This window comes from Stegodyphus dumicola, chromosome X1, assembly GCF_044657685.1.
Source record: "Stegodyphus dumicola isolate Sdum_Otavi_A_Nest chromosome X1, ASM4465768v1".
NCBI classification, from domain to species: Eukaryota; Metazoa; Arthropoda; class Arachnida; order Araneae; family Eresidae; genus Stegodyphus; species Stegodyphus dumicola.
In genome coordinates, this window is record NC_140780.1 from 91283636 (window position 1) to 91301573 (window position 17938).

The following is a 17938-nucleotide window of genomic DNA, read 5'->3' on the forward strand; positions in this document are numbered from 1 at the left end:
TTAATGGCAATACAAATTTTAAAGAAGTTTAGTTTTTCCTTCGTTCATTAACTAACGCATTAATTAAATAGGCTCTGTAAAAATGATAGGATTAACTAAATCTATCAGATAAAAATTATATATCTGTCAATGTGGCATGATTTCATGTGTAACTACATGCTCATAAGTTCATACTTTATGCTAGTACAACTCACAAGAAAGATCTCTACTTTCCTGGAAAACAAACATTAATGTCATACCGCAATAAACAAAATATGCACTCATATACGAAAAAAGTATTTTTTCTTTCCGCCCTTCTGCTTTGGTCAGTGATACAACAAAGAATCTAATTATATTGCATACATAAATGAGCTCGATTCTTCATTATTTACTTGACGTATTTCGAGTCTATCTTTACAAGATAAGTACTGCAATATAATCACTGAAGGAGATAATTAAAGATTGATTAGATTAGAACAGAGGCAGAGAACTGGAAGAACGTTAATTTCTTATTTATCATCCTGTCTCCAATAACATTTTGTCTGGAATAAAATGAAATGCATATTTTGAATTCCAGGGGTATAATTATTTTAACTGAAACACTGGAAAGAATCCTTACTATACAATAAAATCCACATAAAATGAAATAAGCTTTCAGTTAAGAAGCACAGAAAGTTCCAAGACAAAAGATAAACAAAGATTTCAAATAATTAATTGAAATCGATTTTAGTGAATCTAAAGCTATATGGCTGACATATTTTCGGAGCTACTAAATCTTAACAAAACTTCTTTAGCAAAAGGGATTGAAGGAACTTAAAGAGATGGAAGGTGGTGTATTATTAATGTCTAATTTCACTTTAGTGGGATGGAATTTTTATACCTTGTAAAATAAAAGCCGAAAGAACAATTTATCTGTGTAACAAGTCAAAATTATGCCTTTGGCTGCAATCAAATCGATCTAAATTAAATAAAGTCATTTATAAGGACAAAGAATTTGAGGGTTACTTGAGTTAGAAAAGATGCTTTCGTGGAGGTTCCTCTAGAGGAAGACTCTCTCGAATTTTAGTTATGCTAGGAAAAAATCAAGATGATCGCTTACAGCTAACCCGTTTGCTCCCAAAGCATTTAACTTTGGAAGTTCACTTTAAAAATAATTTTTGATAACATGAGAAACATAGGCAATTTCTACAAAATAAGATTTTGACGAGGCCTAAACTCAGCAGAACTAAATAATTCGGTTGATCGATGCATTTAATTGAAAGGTAAATCACAATTTCGTTAGACCGTTTAAACTGAGAAAAACAATTCACTTTGCTTAGCATGAGATCGGTGTTTAAGTGTCATTAATATAGATTATAAAAACAGTTATCCTTTTTTAAAAGAGTTGGCCAGTTTTTTTATATTAAAATATATTGGAACCAAAAACTAGTTGGAATACAGCTGCAGTGATCAAAGGAATATATATTTTCAATCAACACAATCTTTAAAGAATCCATCCAACCAGGTAAACTAATAAAGAACTGGATGGATTTCGAATATTGTACTCAAGATGACACTTCTTTCCTGAATAAATGATTCAAAATCCCATGTTACGGTTGCTTCGAAATTTCGTTCTAGCTAAATGTAATATCAAGTAAAAGGAGCTGAATGCTCTTATAAGAAAAATCTATCTTTTAAGAAAATGCGATTTTGCTGTTGTTTAAGGGAGCACAAAATTATAAATCAAATGGTCAGATGGCATAAAGTAAAAAAAAAATCTTAGTTAAAGAATTTGTAACCACGCCACAGTATTAACCGTAACATAAGGTTTTTTTTTTTTTCAAATGCAATGGCGGGCACCTGCCTGTTCAATATTGGCTGCTCCTAAGGATAAAGTGGTGGCCATTTTACTGTGGAGTCTCCTAATAGGCGGCCACCGTTGCCTCCGACAAGAGGACGAGCAGTTACAACCATGTTTTCTCTGAAACTCAAACCCAGGGCTTTCGATATGGCAGAAGGCTTTCCTAACCACTAAACCGGCTGGGTGACTTTCTTAAAAATCATCCATATTGTTCTCTCCGTTAATTAAGCGAAGACTATTCTTTCACCTTATTTTATATAACCCTAAATTTCATGACAATGAAATGAAACTATTACATTTGTAAGAAAAAATAATGATGTACTGTATTTACTCGTATATTTCATTGCTTTTCCTACTAATTTTACGGCTTAAAACCCGGAAGGGAGAAAATGCGGGGTGTACAATATTTCTGAAGAGATGACTTTAGTGATAACCATAACACATTAAGAACACACTTAAAGATGTACTAATATTATATATTAGGTATTTTAAGGGATTTATCATTTTCGATAATATTTCTTTATACTTACACAAAATACTATCTTATTTGTGTACTATATTTTACATTGTTTCCATAAACTGTTTCTGAATATTACGCTGAAAAACCTGAAAGAAATATTAAGCGAGAGGAAGAGATATGCGAGTAAATACCGTGATACAATTTTATATCTCATTACCTTGTATAAAAAGGAAATATAATACTTCAAATTATTAAATTTATATAGAATCCCTTTGAGCAGAGTATCAGTTAGAAACAAAGTATATTGTGATTATCAAAAGGTACTGAGTTTCCAAAAGTAGTTAAAAAGTGCAACCTTTTGTCATTTATGCTTAAATTAATTTTCTTCACATTTTCTTAAATATATTTTTAAATTAAGACAACACTTTCATGAATTTTCATAAATTATTCCACGTGTAGCTAACGAAAGGCAGCAGAAAAAAATGTTCCTGCACAAATAATTGCAGTGCGTTGTCTATTCAAATAAACTAAGTAGAAAAACTAGTTAAATTTTTTGCCGATTTCTTTCACTACATACAAGCGAAAAATTCTGATCTGTTGCGGCATTATTCATGCAGTTAGGATACAAAGAACGAAAACAAATTTTAATTGAAAACTTCGGAAAGGAGGAGAGGTAAACGCTGCTTTTAATTAAAGAATCGGTGAAGACATAAAGCTTGCGTAAATTTAGAGTAAGCGACCTTATGTGATTTTGCCAGGAGAGAAACTTTAGTCATAAATAAAGTAGGAAGGGGCATGACCCAGGTCATTGATCACAAAGTCAGAAACTAAAAATGTTTCCATTAAATATGCTTTAGGTCTTGATTGTCACTGAAGTACGGAATTTTACAAAATCTAGTTTTGCGAAAAGAAGCTGTCTCCTGTAAGAGTTTTACAGAACAGTACCTGTCCTTGATTGATGTTCGATACGACGATTAATTGCTATTTTAGGTCCCTGTTCTCGGGCGATGACTTTTGGTAGCAATTAAACGCAAAGTTCGTGGTCTTAACGTGCGCGAAATTCTGAAATCTTTCGTGATTTGCATAGGGTGTGGGGGTTACCTGTGATTTTCTGCGTGCTCGTGGGAGCCCTATATGAGCACGTGTTTTGAAAGACTCATCAACTTGCGCAAAGGGACCTGCTCAGAAAGGACTATTACTCGGCTTTCATCGAATTCATCAAATATTCATTAAACCTATTAAACATTGAGAAAATAAGAGATTCTAAGGAGGCTGGAGGCTATTTTTATGATAACAACAAATGGTTAAGATTATTTTGTGTTCGCAAAGGAACTTGAATTAACAATTATCAGGCTGGGCTGATAATTTTTATTCATATGGAATAATATGCAGCATGAGAGAGTTAATGAAGATTATTTGTGCAAATGTGCTTTTTTTGCTCTGCATTTAGTTTCATGCAAGCAATTTTTGTGCTGTCTGTGATAGATCGGTTTCGCTGAAATTGTTATTCGTCGATCTACTGTTAATATTAGTTGTTACTTCCTTAATTATTTTTCCTTATTACCTAAAGTAATTTATGAGTTAATTTAAATAAATCATTTTTGATATTTTTAAGAAATGTAAGGCATATATTGCAATTCGTGCAAAAGAGTTCTATTTAAAATAATATCTGGATGTGCATTGGAAACCTAGCTTATCGAACTTTTCGTTAAATTGAATTGAACGTTTTCCCCAATGAATTGTAATATTGTACTATTGAAACATTTACAGAAAAGTAAGTTTTTTTTTTTTTTTTTTTTTTTTTTTTTTTTCCTTTTTAAATGTAGAAACGATGACTGAAAAGTAAAGATTTTCTAATATTTTAAGCTTAATTTAGAAAATTTCCAAACTTATTAAGCATGAGAGATTTACAGGCATTGCTATTGTATCTTACCCTATTTGAGAATAAACGTAAAGGATTATGTAAGCATAAAAAGTAGGGGAACTGAATAGTATGTCATATTGTTTCAAGCAATATTCAAATATCATTGAGTGACACTGTAGAGTTGCTACTCATCTGTAGACTAAACTGCAACCGTATTAGACATGTTAGCGAGTTATTGCTTCGTCTGAAATATTATAACAACGTCTGAAATTACTAAATGGGAAATGAGTTTAAATAAATGTTGTATTGAATTTGAGCTTTTAAAAAGACACGACTTGTACCATGGGCAAACCACCATTTGTTGCGATGTAAATTAAGGAATAAAAGACAATTCACTTCGAACGCTGATTACGTAGTCTTATAAGGTATTTCTCCCGCCTTCTTAGCGTGCCTTCGTGGTGTGGTGGTCTGCACGCTGGGCGCGTATTTCAGAGATCCGGTGTTCGGTCTACAGTGGCGCCCGAACTAAAAGGGTAGTGGATGATGATTCTCCGCCCTCAGGATTTGGCGATTGGGTTCCCTAAAAACACCAGTCACCCTTTAAGTAGGGTAGTATATAAGGTATTTCTCCGGGCTTCTTAGCGTGCCTTCGTGGTGTGGTGGTCTGCATGATGGGCGCGTATTCCAGAAGTCCGTGGCTCGAAGCGAGTTATTGCTTCGTCTGAAATATTATAACAACGTCTGAAATTACTAAATGGGAAATGAGTTTAAATAAATGTTGTATTGAATTTGAGCTTTTAAAAAGACACGACTTGTACCATGGGCAAACCACCATTTGTTGCGATGTAAATTAAGGAATAAAAGACAATTCACTTCGAACGCTGATTACGTAGTCTTATAAGGTATTTCTCCCGCCTTCTTAGCGTGCCTTCGTGGTGTGGTGGTCTGCACGCTGGGCGCGTATTTCAGAGATCCGGTGTTCGGTCTACAGTGGCGCCCGAACTAAAAGGGTAGTGGATGATGATTCTCCGCCCTCAGGATTTGGCGATTGGGTTCCCTAAAAACACCAGTCACCCTTTAAGTAGGGTAGTATATAAGGTATTTCTCCGGGCTTCTTAGCGTGCCTTCGTGGTGTGGTGGTCTGCATGATGGGCGCGTATTCCAGAAGTCCGTGGCTCGATTCCGGGCGAGGGCGCCCTCGACTACCCAGTCAAATACTACACAATCAAATATATAAGACTACACAGTAAAATATATAAGTCTCACACAATTAATTTTACAGTTTATCGGCCAGCGAGAGAATGAAAAAGCCGGAATAATCACTTTTAGATACAGCTGGCTAAACACTAACAGCGTGGAGCGAGTACCAGAAATTCTCTCTTATTAAGATTCAAAACTCTCAGCTTAGGTACTCTAAAAGGTAATTTGCATTCTGGTGAGGAATATGGAAAGTATTACAGATTAAATTCCTAATACTTGGTTAATTGATATATGAAGCTGACATCATAAACACATTAAAATATTACTCGAGAGAAAATTCTAGCTGTATTAACTCAAGTTAAATGCAAAAAATTAAATAGTCGTTAGAGTATTATTATACAATGTAGGGTTTATATTTATTTTAACTAACATTTATTTTAAGTTTAAACTATCTTTCCTGTCAAGCCTTACTTTCCCCTGGAACTGCCAATGCCAGAGTATGTAAATTTTAGTAGAACGCGCAAGGATTCAAATTATCAGCGGAAGTATTCTGAGTTAAATAGAAAGGAAACGAGTTCGAAGTGTGCTTTTCTTACTTCACGAGCGCGGAGGTAGTTAGTTATAAATTGAAGAACCACACGTTTCGGCCTGTGGGCGTCCCACAAGGAAGTATTCTCGGTCCAGTACTATATCTTTTCTACATATCAGATTTTCCTCATCCTGGTTTGGACAATTACTCTCTGTTAGCATGTTATGCCGACGATACGGCGATTGCAATTAAATCCATTCAAGCTAATCATGCAATAGACAAAATGCAAAATTACCTCTATGCCGTAGAAGACTGGTGCACAAATTGGCGAGTAAAAATCAATGCTAGCAAATCACAACTTTTAATTCTTAGCAAAACTAAGAAAAACATTGCTTTTAAAGACCTCTACCTTTTTCAGGAAGCTGTTCCTCTGGTCACTAAGGCCAAATACTTAGGAATTATTTTGAACCAAAGGCTCACATGGTCTAATCACATTAATAGTGTCAAGAGCAAAGCCATGGGCATAATATGCAGATTTCTCCCGGTCATTGGAAAATATTCAAATCTTAGCTTGCGTACCAAAAAACATATACGAGTATATACCACTTGCATTCGACCGATACTTTGCTATGCTGCTCCTGCTTGGAACACGGTCACTCAAACTCAACTGCATCAATTACAAGTAGTGCAAAACAAATTTCTGCGCATTATTACTGATTCTCACTATCTTATCCGCAATAAACTTTTACACAGAGACTTAAAACTTGAGACGATTCCAGATTACATCAGAAGATCTAATGAAAAATTCTTCAACAAAGCTGTGCAATGTGACTTTGTTAATTACTCCCAAGTTTTTAATTATGAAATTCTCTTCGAAGATAGAAGCGTCAGACCACTTGCAGCCCACACCTTCATGGGAGGAGACGACAACTTTTTCACTTAGATCCTCAATTGTTAGCTATTTACACTTCCAATGCATCTGATTTTGATTGAAGTTCTTCTGTTGCTTCGTTGAATAATTGTATTTAAATTGTGTTGTATAGTTGTTTTGTATTGTGTGGTATTTAGCACTACTGATTGATGTTGTTTAATTATATTTGAATTTGTCATTGGAACTATTGCTGTAGTGTATCTTCTCGTATTGTTGTCATTGATTTCCATTGTCTTGGGTCCTCCTTGAAAGCTATGATCGCTCGTCACCTTGTCCGATTGGATTGTCTTGCTCCTTTTGGTACTTCTCTTCTTCCCCTTATCTCCGTTTTCTCATCTGAGATTTTCTCCACGTCCGGATTTATTTATGTCAAGTGCCCTTGGGCTTTAATTTTGGAACCGGCAACATTGCTCTTCGCAATAGCTCGGTCAATTATAGAGTCTAAGTCTAAGTTCGGCCTGTGTGCTTGCCTCGGCCAATTGTTAATCTTTCAACGTAATATTCAGAGTTTGCTGAATTATCAGCGGTATTTTAGAACGCGGTGAGGTTAGTTACGTTTAGAGAGCCTCGTAGTTAGTCTCTTGTTATTATCTCTTTTTAGTTTCTTACTTTTATTTTACCGCCGGGTCGGCGTAGTTTGTGAGCGTCAAGAGCACGCATTTGTAATTTCTAAAGTTGAATAAAAAGGGACTTAAACCCTTCTCAAGACTCTGTCTAATATCCAGTTTCAGCAGTCACCACTTTGTTGCGTGCAGGTTGGAGGCGCGCAACTGTACAACTTATTTTAATAAAATACACGATTGACGAATGAAAAGTTAAAACACTTGAAAAGAAATGATCCTGTCCATATTTATTAAATTTCTCTATCAAATTTAGTTAAACTTAAAAAATAATTATAAAAGATTTCCAACATTTTCTTAACTTTACATAATGACATATTTTTAATATTTTCCTAACTGAATTAAAGACTAGTGCTTAAAAATGTGTTTCTATTATATAAATTCTCTTTTAGTAAAGAAGTACTGCTAATCTGAGTTTAAATTCTCATTAATTGTAGGATAATAAAGACATAATAGCATCATAAATGAATAATACTTTGATGATAATAATTTTTTTGATTATTAATGCCAAAAGTTATTAAAATCATTTCGAAAATTACATTTCGAACAAAACATCTTGCATTAGAATACAACAGTAGGTTTAACAAGTGCATTCTTAATGTAACTGATTATAATTTATAAAGTAGATACAAAGAAACTTTAAATCAATTTCAAAGATTATAATTGATTAAATTACGCGTAGTTTAACTTGAAATAGTTTTTAACGACGTACTAAAATAAAATTATACCACTTTTCTCAACACTTTTTTGACAAACAAACAAAGCTTAATTAATTGCTGAAATTTTCTCACTTTTTGGTAAAAATAATGAATTGAGCATGATAGGTGAATGATGATATGTTTGCGCTGAATATACAAAACAATGACTGCATATGATTGTGCTGGGAATGAAAAATTGCCCACCATTGTTAAAATCTTTGATGAAAAATGCTCGAATGCTTAATTACAACGAAAAAGACACCTCTGTAATTTTATGAATTCATCGTATTTTACTATCGCACATGAAGTCAAATAGCATGTAATGTAAAAATTAAGAAATCAACAACGTTCATGCAGATTTTTCAAACACATTTTAAATTTATTTTTAAAAACATTAATCTTTGAAATTTTTATGTTAAATTATACAGATATATGTTAATGCTTTACACGCAGAAGATAATGTATATGAACTGATCGATTACAACTTAAATTTATTTTTCTTTAATATTTATTAATTTCTTTAATATTTATTTGAGAAATAATTTTGTTACGTTTATAAGTACAATGAAATAAATATAATTAATTATTTTTGTTTTGTTAAATGCATTATGAAATTATTATACTCATTTCGTAATGTATTTAACAAATAATAATATATAGGCAATAAATTAGTTACCTATATAATTTATTACCTATAAATTTATTAGTAAATAATATATGAAATAGCTTGATAAATTGCGCAATGTTCCTTTTCAGGGCGTACCAAAGCTAATATGAATTGAAATCTTTAAGATCGACTTTTATTTCGAATAGTTAGTACTACTGAAAATGACTCACTTCGAAAGTGTTCTGTTTAGTTCTGAAAGAATAAAGTACAGTTTACTCATTTTTAACAAACCTTATTGTTGAGTATCTACCAATATTTAGGTATGAATGCAAAAGCATGTTATTCGCTATTGAAAAACAGATGGAATGTAGATTAATGTTTCGAATTTAGATCAAAGGAATGTTCTGCTAAGCATTGCTGATATAAAGGACAGCTTTTACGTGACTGAAATCATGTCCATATTAATTTAAACGACAGTTTTATATACCATTCTATTTCAGAGCTTGTTTATAATGTTCCAGTACAAACCATTAACCAACTGTTTATTGATAACAATACCTATTTTAAAACATTTGCAGAACATTTTTTGAGCTCTAAGTTGATATTTGAAGTAATCAGTAAAAGCTCGTTCACATATATTTTACAAACAATATATTCTACGTGTACTTTGATTATCAATTTTTATGAATTCATGCTGTAGAAAGTTATCAAAATAACCCGTATTTTAAGCATCGCATAGCTTATAATTGTTTTAAGTAAATTTTATTAAAAACCAATGTAAAATTTCAGACTTATAGCTACAAGAGTTAAGTTATAAGAATTAAGCTGTGAGCAACAATCTTATGAGCTTAAAACTAACATGGTCAGGATATACATGTATTTTATCCAGATATTAATAGGCACTACATTATATATGGTATTATTAGAATGCATGCTTAAGTTTCATATTAATTCATACTTTCATTTATTGCAGCATGTTCCATTTATTGCTACATTATAAGGTACACTTGATGAAAAATAATTGTGTTTCAATATGGAAATTTTTCTTTCATGCTATGAAATCTATTAACTTCGAGCTATAAAAATTATTAAGTATCACAAATACAAAGTTGTTCCTTTTTCAGAAAAAAACGTGCTAATATAGGAAATCAAATATATAATAATTTTATGCAAAGCAATAATTTTTAAAATACAGTATGTGTTGGAATATGAAATATAAAGATAAAACATATTAATGTGAAGAACATGGTAATGGGAAATTTGCTTTAATCACGAACATTTACAAGAAATAATGCTTGATATTTGCAAGTCATGTTCAAATGTACGATTTCCAACTGCAAAAAGTATCACAACGACAACGGATCAAGTTCATGATATGCAGATTGACTCTTGTGAAGACTGTCACCAGACTTAGCGTCAGTGCTCCAGAAAGTACATGAAAGAACATTGTTTCTTGCAATAATGTTCCTTTTGTTCATTTCTTGCAAAATGTTCCGATTGCTTTAAGAGATAAAGGATATCTTCAAAATTATATAACTGCCTCTTCATTTCCTTTGTGATGCAAGTATTGTAGCTTGAAATCGTTATTTTGAAAAATTCTAAGTATCAAGCATTACATTTGTAAATATCAGTGATTAAAATTTTTTTCCGCTCTCCATGTTCTTCGTACATACTGTGTTTCGGAGTTCATATTTTACCACATGTTGTATTACGAACCCTGTTGTTTTGCACTTAGGAGTTTTGAAATAGTAGTTTTGTACATTATATCACAACACTAGACCTAATCACATATGCAATACATTTGTTTCCGATATGAAGCAACTTTTATAAACTTCTAAAACTCTACTGAGGGGAAAGTCAAGTTAAATTGGGCAAAAAACTAAATGCGAGTCTTTATGCTTTAAAGACAATTACGAAAAGAAAGCAAAATATATAAATTTATTTGATTTATGTTAGCAATTGAATATCTCACGTATTTAAGCACCAATAACAGGGACTGCAATTATGATCCAAACTAAGCTGAAATATTCCTCTCAGGCTTTCCTTCGGTTCATCTGTTAAGCAAAAGATAGATTTATAAGGTTAATGGAAACGAATGAAAAAATAAAAAATAGTAAAAAAAAAGATGGGAAGTTGAATTGTCGATCTAGTTGCTATTGCTTTAATGCTTGCTTAGATACGAAATTTATTGTGCTCCTACTCACCGACATTTTCAGTATTAGAATTATCCTCCATCGATGAATTACACTGCTGAGGAGCCCTGTGAAGACAGATGACAGATGGAAGCATTCGATGAAACCTAATTCTACCAATGGCTAATGGACATTGTTGAATGCCTGCTGTTATCTAAAGAAATGTGCAACCTTACTACTCATCTTGAAAAGTTTATGCGACTTCTATGAATGCGACAACTATGAATTCTAGTTGAGACTAAATGTGAACAAATGCTTGCTAAACTAAGGTACTAAACAACTTTGTTGTTGAAGAAAATATTGAAGATGTTAAGTAGAAACTATAGACAATAACGAGAAAAAATTGCGAATTACCTAATTGAATAATGATGTTTTTAAAACAATCCAAGCTACCAAATGTATAGGGTGTTTTGAGAAAGCTCCTCTTTTTCGGAATCGTCCGGATTCTGTTATTTAAGGTAGAGACATCTAGGATTATAGCGTCTTTATAGGGTAAAGGCTATTAATAACTTGTTACTGAAATAATTTCTAGAATTTTATGGTATGGGGAAAAGTGGTACGATACTCTTAGATTTCACCTTTTGGGATGGTACGTCATTTTTTACGAAATCTCACAGAATATGTATCTCTTTATCTCAATATAGTCTAAAACATCATAAAACAATCCGGAAAACGCATTTAGGGGAAAACCTTAAAAAAATGCACATGTGAGGTTTTAACTTAGGACTCACATTGGAATACGTACACACATATGTGTGAGTATAATTTAGTACCGATGGTTGGAGGAAACTTAAATATATAACCTCACAAATGAGAAATTTTATTAGGAGAACATTGTTAGTACTCGTCTATACACAATCATACACAGTCTATACACATTTATTATATTTTTTTCAACTTTTCCAATTAAAAAGCACATTATGAAAATGTTGCATACACCTTGAATGCATGTAACTAGTTAAAATGTAAACCGCGTAATTACATTAGTTCAAAAATACCCTTAGTATCGAATAAGAATTTTTTCTTTGCATTTAGAAAAGAAAAATGTCTTTTCCTTTGCATTTTTACCGAGACTTCTCATCTTCAGATGACCTTCTCAATATCCGACTGTCGCCATGTAGTTGTTTATTGAGGCTCATGTCGTAGACCATTTGTTTAGTTCTGCACATTTGTTACTCACATACATCTAGAAAAATATAACCGCTGAAATACTAGGTAGAAAATAAACTTGGTCGCATAAGTTTTCTGCATTTCAAGCCAAATGTGGAAAATAGTTTTCATTTCGTATTGTTAGTATATTCGGAACTTAAAATATTACTTTTTTGAGCTTCACCATAACATTATATCCTCCAAGAAATAAAAAATTAAAAAATATATATATAGATAAAAGAAACTTTTCGAAATTTATGCTTTCGAAATTTATCCTGCAAGTAGATAGATAAACATGACATTTTCTTTGCCGCTTATTTTTATCATCAGATGAGTTTTCCTAGTTTAAAAACGTTTGTAGCATTGGCAATTGCATCAGCTGAGATATTCAAAAACAAAAAGAATTGCGACTGAGCTGTCGATTCCAGAGGAGCTGAAACTCAGCATATGCTTAAAAGATGCATAAATAACGACAAATGAAATAAAAATAGATATTTTCGAATATATTTAAGTGTTGAGGAAACTGAGTTTAATGAGAGAAAACAAAAATCAGAGGATCATTGTTTTTTGCTGCAACTTATGGCATGTCTGCAAATATTTGTTACTCTCCCAAAGTACAAGATTTCGCACAAGGTCAAGTAAACCTGGTAATTCACGATGAATACCTTAATTGCAAAGCGGAAGATTCTTCCAACTAAAGTTATTTAAATCATTTCATTCAAAACAATAACTAGCGCATGAAGTACTTTTCTTTTATGGGAGAATAATAACAGCATAATGAAAAAGAGTAACACTGTGAGTTGTTCAGAAAAAAGGAGAATAAATTCTCTAATATATTACAACAATTTAGCAGTTTTAACTAAGAGACTATATAATATAGAATTTCATTTAATATGCGGGGTATTTGAAATCATATTTTCTATTATAAAGAATTAAAAATAAAGTATAGTTAAAACATGGCCACGATAGTAAAATATTTTCCTAAATTTTATATTTTGCTGCAATTATGCTTATAGTGGCTAAACACCCAATCTTTATTCAAAATATAGTTAGCGAAACATATTATGCATGCAGGAAACATGAATTTTAAAATACTAATTATTATAAGCAATCAGTACTAGTAAAGAATAGGTTTAAACATGGAAAATAAATTCGAAAATGTAAAGAGTGGTTTTGAATTAAAAACATGATAAATCATTAGCTTGCAGAATGTAAGAAAAATTTATTCTTATTTTCTTATTCTTATTATAAAACTAATGTTTTCTTAAATTAATGTTTACTATTTGAATAAGTAGTAATCTAAAATATATAAAAGTAAAATACTAAAATAATATCACTAAACATTCTTTTTGTTTTTGGTCTTCGAATGGGCATACAGGCGAAAGCAGTGAATGTCTGATATTTACCGCGGCCTTTGTTCCTAAATGCGACATGGACTAGGAGCATGATTTTTGAGCCCTTTCACTATGTAAAGCATACATATGAGCTACTTCCTTTCAGAACGTAATCCGCGAAAACACCCCTTTCCTATGACAGAGAGCTTTCATATGCTTTTCAGTAGTTTAATGATCCAGTCTTCTTTCAGATGCTTTCAGACGTTACACTTAAATTTTTCTTTTCGATTTCGCCGTAAACAGTACCAGAACACCAGATCTATCATTATAAGTATAATTAATAGTTTTCTTATAGCTTCTATTCTATGAAAATTAGCTGAAAAATATACACTGTTAAAAATTTGGTTCAAGGTTTCACCAAATTATGGTACTGAAAACGTTGCAACCAAAAGATTGTAAAATACAGAAGGGCCCACCAGCGGCCGAGCGGTAAAGTCGCTGAACACTGGTAGTTCGGTCCGAGGTTCGAATCCCGCGAACGGGCTGACTGCATGGGCGTTTTCGTGGTTTTCCCCATGTGTAACGTGTATACGAGCCAGTTTCCCTTAGAAAGTCCTCCACGAAGGCATCCCTCCTCTTAGGCAGATAGGCCCCGAGGCTTTGCCATAATCACACACACACACACACAGTAAAATACAGAATCATTATTTGGTGCTTTGGCTGAACCATTATTTGGTAAGAGGTTGAACCATGAATTGAGAATAGGTTGAACCAAGAATGGGAAATGTTGTACCATAAATTGGGAATGCGTTAATTCTACTATATTACAATATGGAATGAGAATACCTTAAACCATTAATTATAATTATGTTTACCATTAACTGCAATTATTTTGAACTGAAAGCTGAGGCATAAAATTTTATATATTTTTTATTGAGTTACTGCTATGTCTGGTATTTTTTTTAATTCATTAGTGCTATGGGTAAGCAAATTACTTATGCTAATCTGGTTTATTTGCGTAAGATTATGATTCAGTTTTGAGAGAAGGAAAGTATAAAATATGTGTAATTAAAATACGTACTTGCAATATATTACCACGTGTATAAAAATAATTTTTTACAAAACTGAATGCTTTACACACCAATATGAATAAGCTAAAATATAACTGCTCATTGCAAGAGCTGAGCTTCAATAAAAAATTCATGTTTTATATACCTTCGCTTTTATGTTAATTTGCATTGATTATTGTTACCTTTGTTGTTAAATTCCTAAATTAATACCCTCCATACATTAGGAAAGCAGATTTAACATACTTATCAAACATTCTTAAATAATTTTTAATCAAGTTTCTTGGTTCTTTTGCATCCCCATGTGGAAACCTGCAAACTAGTAGCTTTCTTGTTTAATATCATCACATTATAAAACAGAATTCTAATGATTAATTCCATTTTGTCTTGACAATAATCTTTAAACTGTACATCAAAATCACAGCTTTCATCTCACATTGATTTGCTATTCAACAGACTTAGCTTCGAGATTAGATTCAAGCTCTCCTGTATTTAAACTCACAAGAGACATTGCTTTCTCATAAATTTAAAATGATACATTGTTTCTAATGTGTAGTTAACAAATATTTAGCTTATTACTGTTATATATATATAAAAACATTATTTCATGCGTAATTCGTATTTTCATTCACATTCCATGTCACTTACCTTTAAACTTTGGAGACTCTGTAGAAGTGTTTATCAGGATCTGTAAAAAATCTCTTGTTCCCTCAAGCTTTAGTAAAGTAGAAACGTACTACAGAAAACAAGAAGTAGGCTGAATAGTTCTGAACGAGGTGATTTAAGAATTCAGTTAAGCAATTTTATTCCAGATGTTCAAACATTGTGCCAATACATCAAGCGCAGCCATCAGATTCATTAAATTCGAAATTTGAGCAATTAGAAGCTGTGATATTGTGTCTGAAAACTTGTTAAAAGAATACACAAAACAATGAACTTTTTTTTCAAAATTTTGCTCACATTATTAATCTAACTGTTACGTTTTGCAATTGTTGTGTTTTGTAAGTTATCTAAACGCAGTTATTTGTTTTAAGATTATACTGTATGCTATATATTGAACCGAAAAGTGCAAAGGTGTCGATGAAAAAAAGAGTTGGAAATCCTTTTCTAAGCTTACTTAATTTTAATTCCTTACCGTTTAGTCAAATCGGATATGCCGCAAAATATTCCATGTAAGAGTCCATAAAGAGATGAAACCCTAAAAAGATAATAGATCAGGTGTTTGACATTCAGAGAAGATGAAACAATCGCACAGCTTACATGAAGACAAGAAGGAAACAAGTGTTTAATTTGTCGGAGAAAAATTTTGAAGTATTTAACTTATTATGAAACATTTCGAATAATAGATACAAAAGATGTAGGTTAACGTAATCTTTAACAAATAATTTAGTAAACGTCAAAATGTGACCTTTCGTGGAACACTTCGTTTTATCAGAATAAATTTGCGGCTGACAAGTAAAGACCACTTGCTCCCTTGGGAAGCATTAATCCTCTTTCTGTTAAAAGGTATATTACCAAAAAGCTTTAAATTCTGCGATTTACTGAAAACGATTGATATAATTTGGGGGAAAAGAAAACAGACTCTGCCGTTAAAAGTTGGCTTTGATACGATTAGTTCAGAGTAACCTTGAAATGCAAGTACAGTGGGCTTTAGATGTAACTTTTTTTAAGTGCTTACAGTTATTTCAACTGTTCATCAGGGTTTTGTCTGAAGAAAGAATCATATAAATAAGCCCAAAATCAAGTATTATGGATTACATAATATAGAAGATTCGTGTTTATTTCCATTGCAACTGTCTGTAAAATAATGTATATCCACATGGATTCATTATGGAAAGTAAATATATGCAAAGTAAATATAAAAATCACAATTTCAAAAGGAACAACGCTTGCTATTATTGTGCAATTTCAATAAATTTCACAATGATTAAAATTTTAGCACGTTACTAACTTTCGAACATATGTAGTGCACTATATAGTGCAGAGTACATTGTTCCGTTAAAAGGGCGTTCAGTTCAGTTAGAATTGAACCAAAAATGACTTATGTTGCAGTATATTTTACATTTATTATTAGTACGAATTCATTTACATTAACAACTGAATTTTATTCCAAATAAACATCACTGACGAAGTTTTTACTTAAAAGTAAAGCTGTAAACATACTCTAGAAACTTTTTATATTGCTCATAGTAACGCTATTCTCTATAGTAACGCTGTAAACAGACTCTAGAAACTTTTTCTATTTTAAAACTGGTGATGTTTTGGAAATATATTTAATCTAAATGGCAAAGAATCTTGCGTCCGTAAAATGAGTCTATTAGAAAAGCAATAACTTAACAGATTAAGCCTAATTTGCATTTCACATTAATTTTCCTTGTCAAGTATCTTCTGTAGATTAAAACTAGTCAAACCACGGGCTTTTTTCTTTGTCCCTGTTCATTGTCAGAGTGAATACAAGTGAGCTGTACCGATGAATGATTATGACTGATGACCGACACAGAAGGAACGGAAGCTATTGCTGAAAATTGATACCATCCCGGAGTGTTCTGATGGACAGTATTATGAATTTCCATACGACCTCAAGGGAGAAAAAATAACCAAGCATCACCTTTCATGCTAGAGCCAATTCGTTGTACGCTTAATGATGTCTGTCTTGTTATAGACAATGCAGAAAAAATATATCTGTTTGCGAAAAATTTTCTAACTAAATCCCTACGTTCAGGTTGGAGTAGAAGCCTGTGACATAATACAAAACAGCTTTGTTCGCTATTACTTTCTGAGAATATTATTATTTGATCTCAAAATTAACTCAGATCTCTAAAACTCTTAAACTTTTACCATGTATTATTAAAATAGAATATAAAAAGTGCTAAGAAGCAGCACATTAAATGAATATGTCAAATTATTCCATTCAATAATTTAGTTTCGTAATTTAGCGTACAAATGAGATGAATATATATAACTGGATATGCTAATAACCCAGAACAAAACGCGTAATTTATTAGTACAAATACCTTTCACCGATTTATAAAATACAATAGAGTTAATAGCATTATTTTTTTGAAATTATGCGAAATTATTTCACTTTAAATTCAACCATATAAATTAAGATATTTAAAATACTATTTAATTATTAAAATATTTTCATACTATATAATGTCTATCTTAAAATATAATTCAAATCATAAGATGATACTGAACATTTTGAATATATATACAAAAGCAATGAAAATTATTTACATGGCTTTCAGGTAAATTTACATTTTCAAAGCGCTATCCATAGACTTTCTAAAAAATAGAGAATAAATAAAATAATTTGCAGTGCTGCAGGAAAAAGAAAATGAGCGGCGATGATGAAAATAGGAAAATAATTATGCGTTATATATTTACGAAAAGATAAATTATCTAAATTAGGGGAAAAATTGAAAAGTGATGAAAATATGCCTAAACTGAAAAGAAGATGAAACA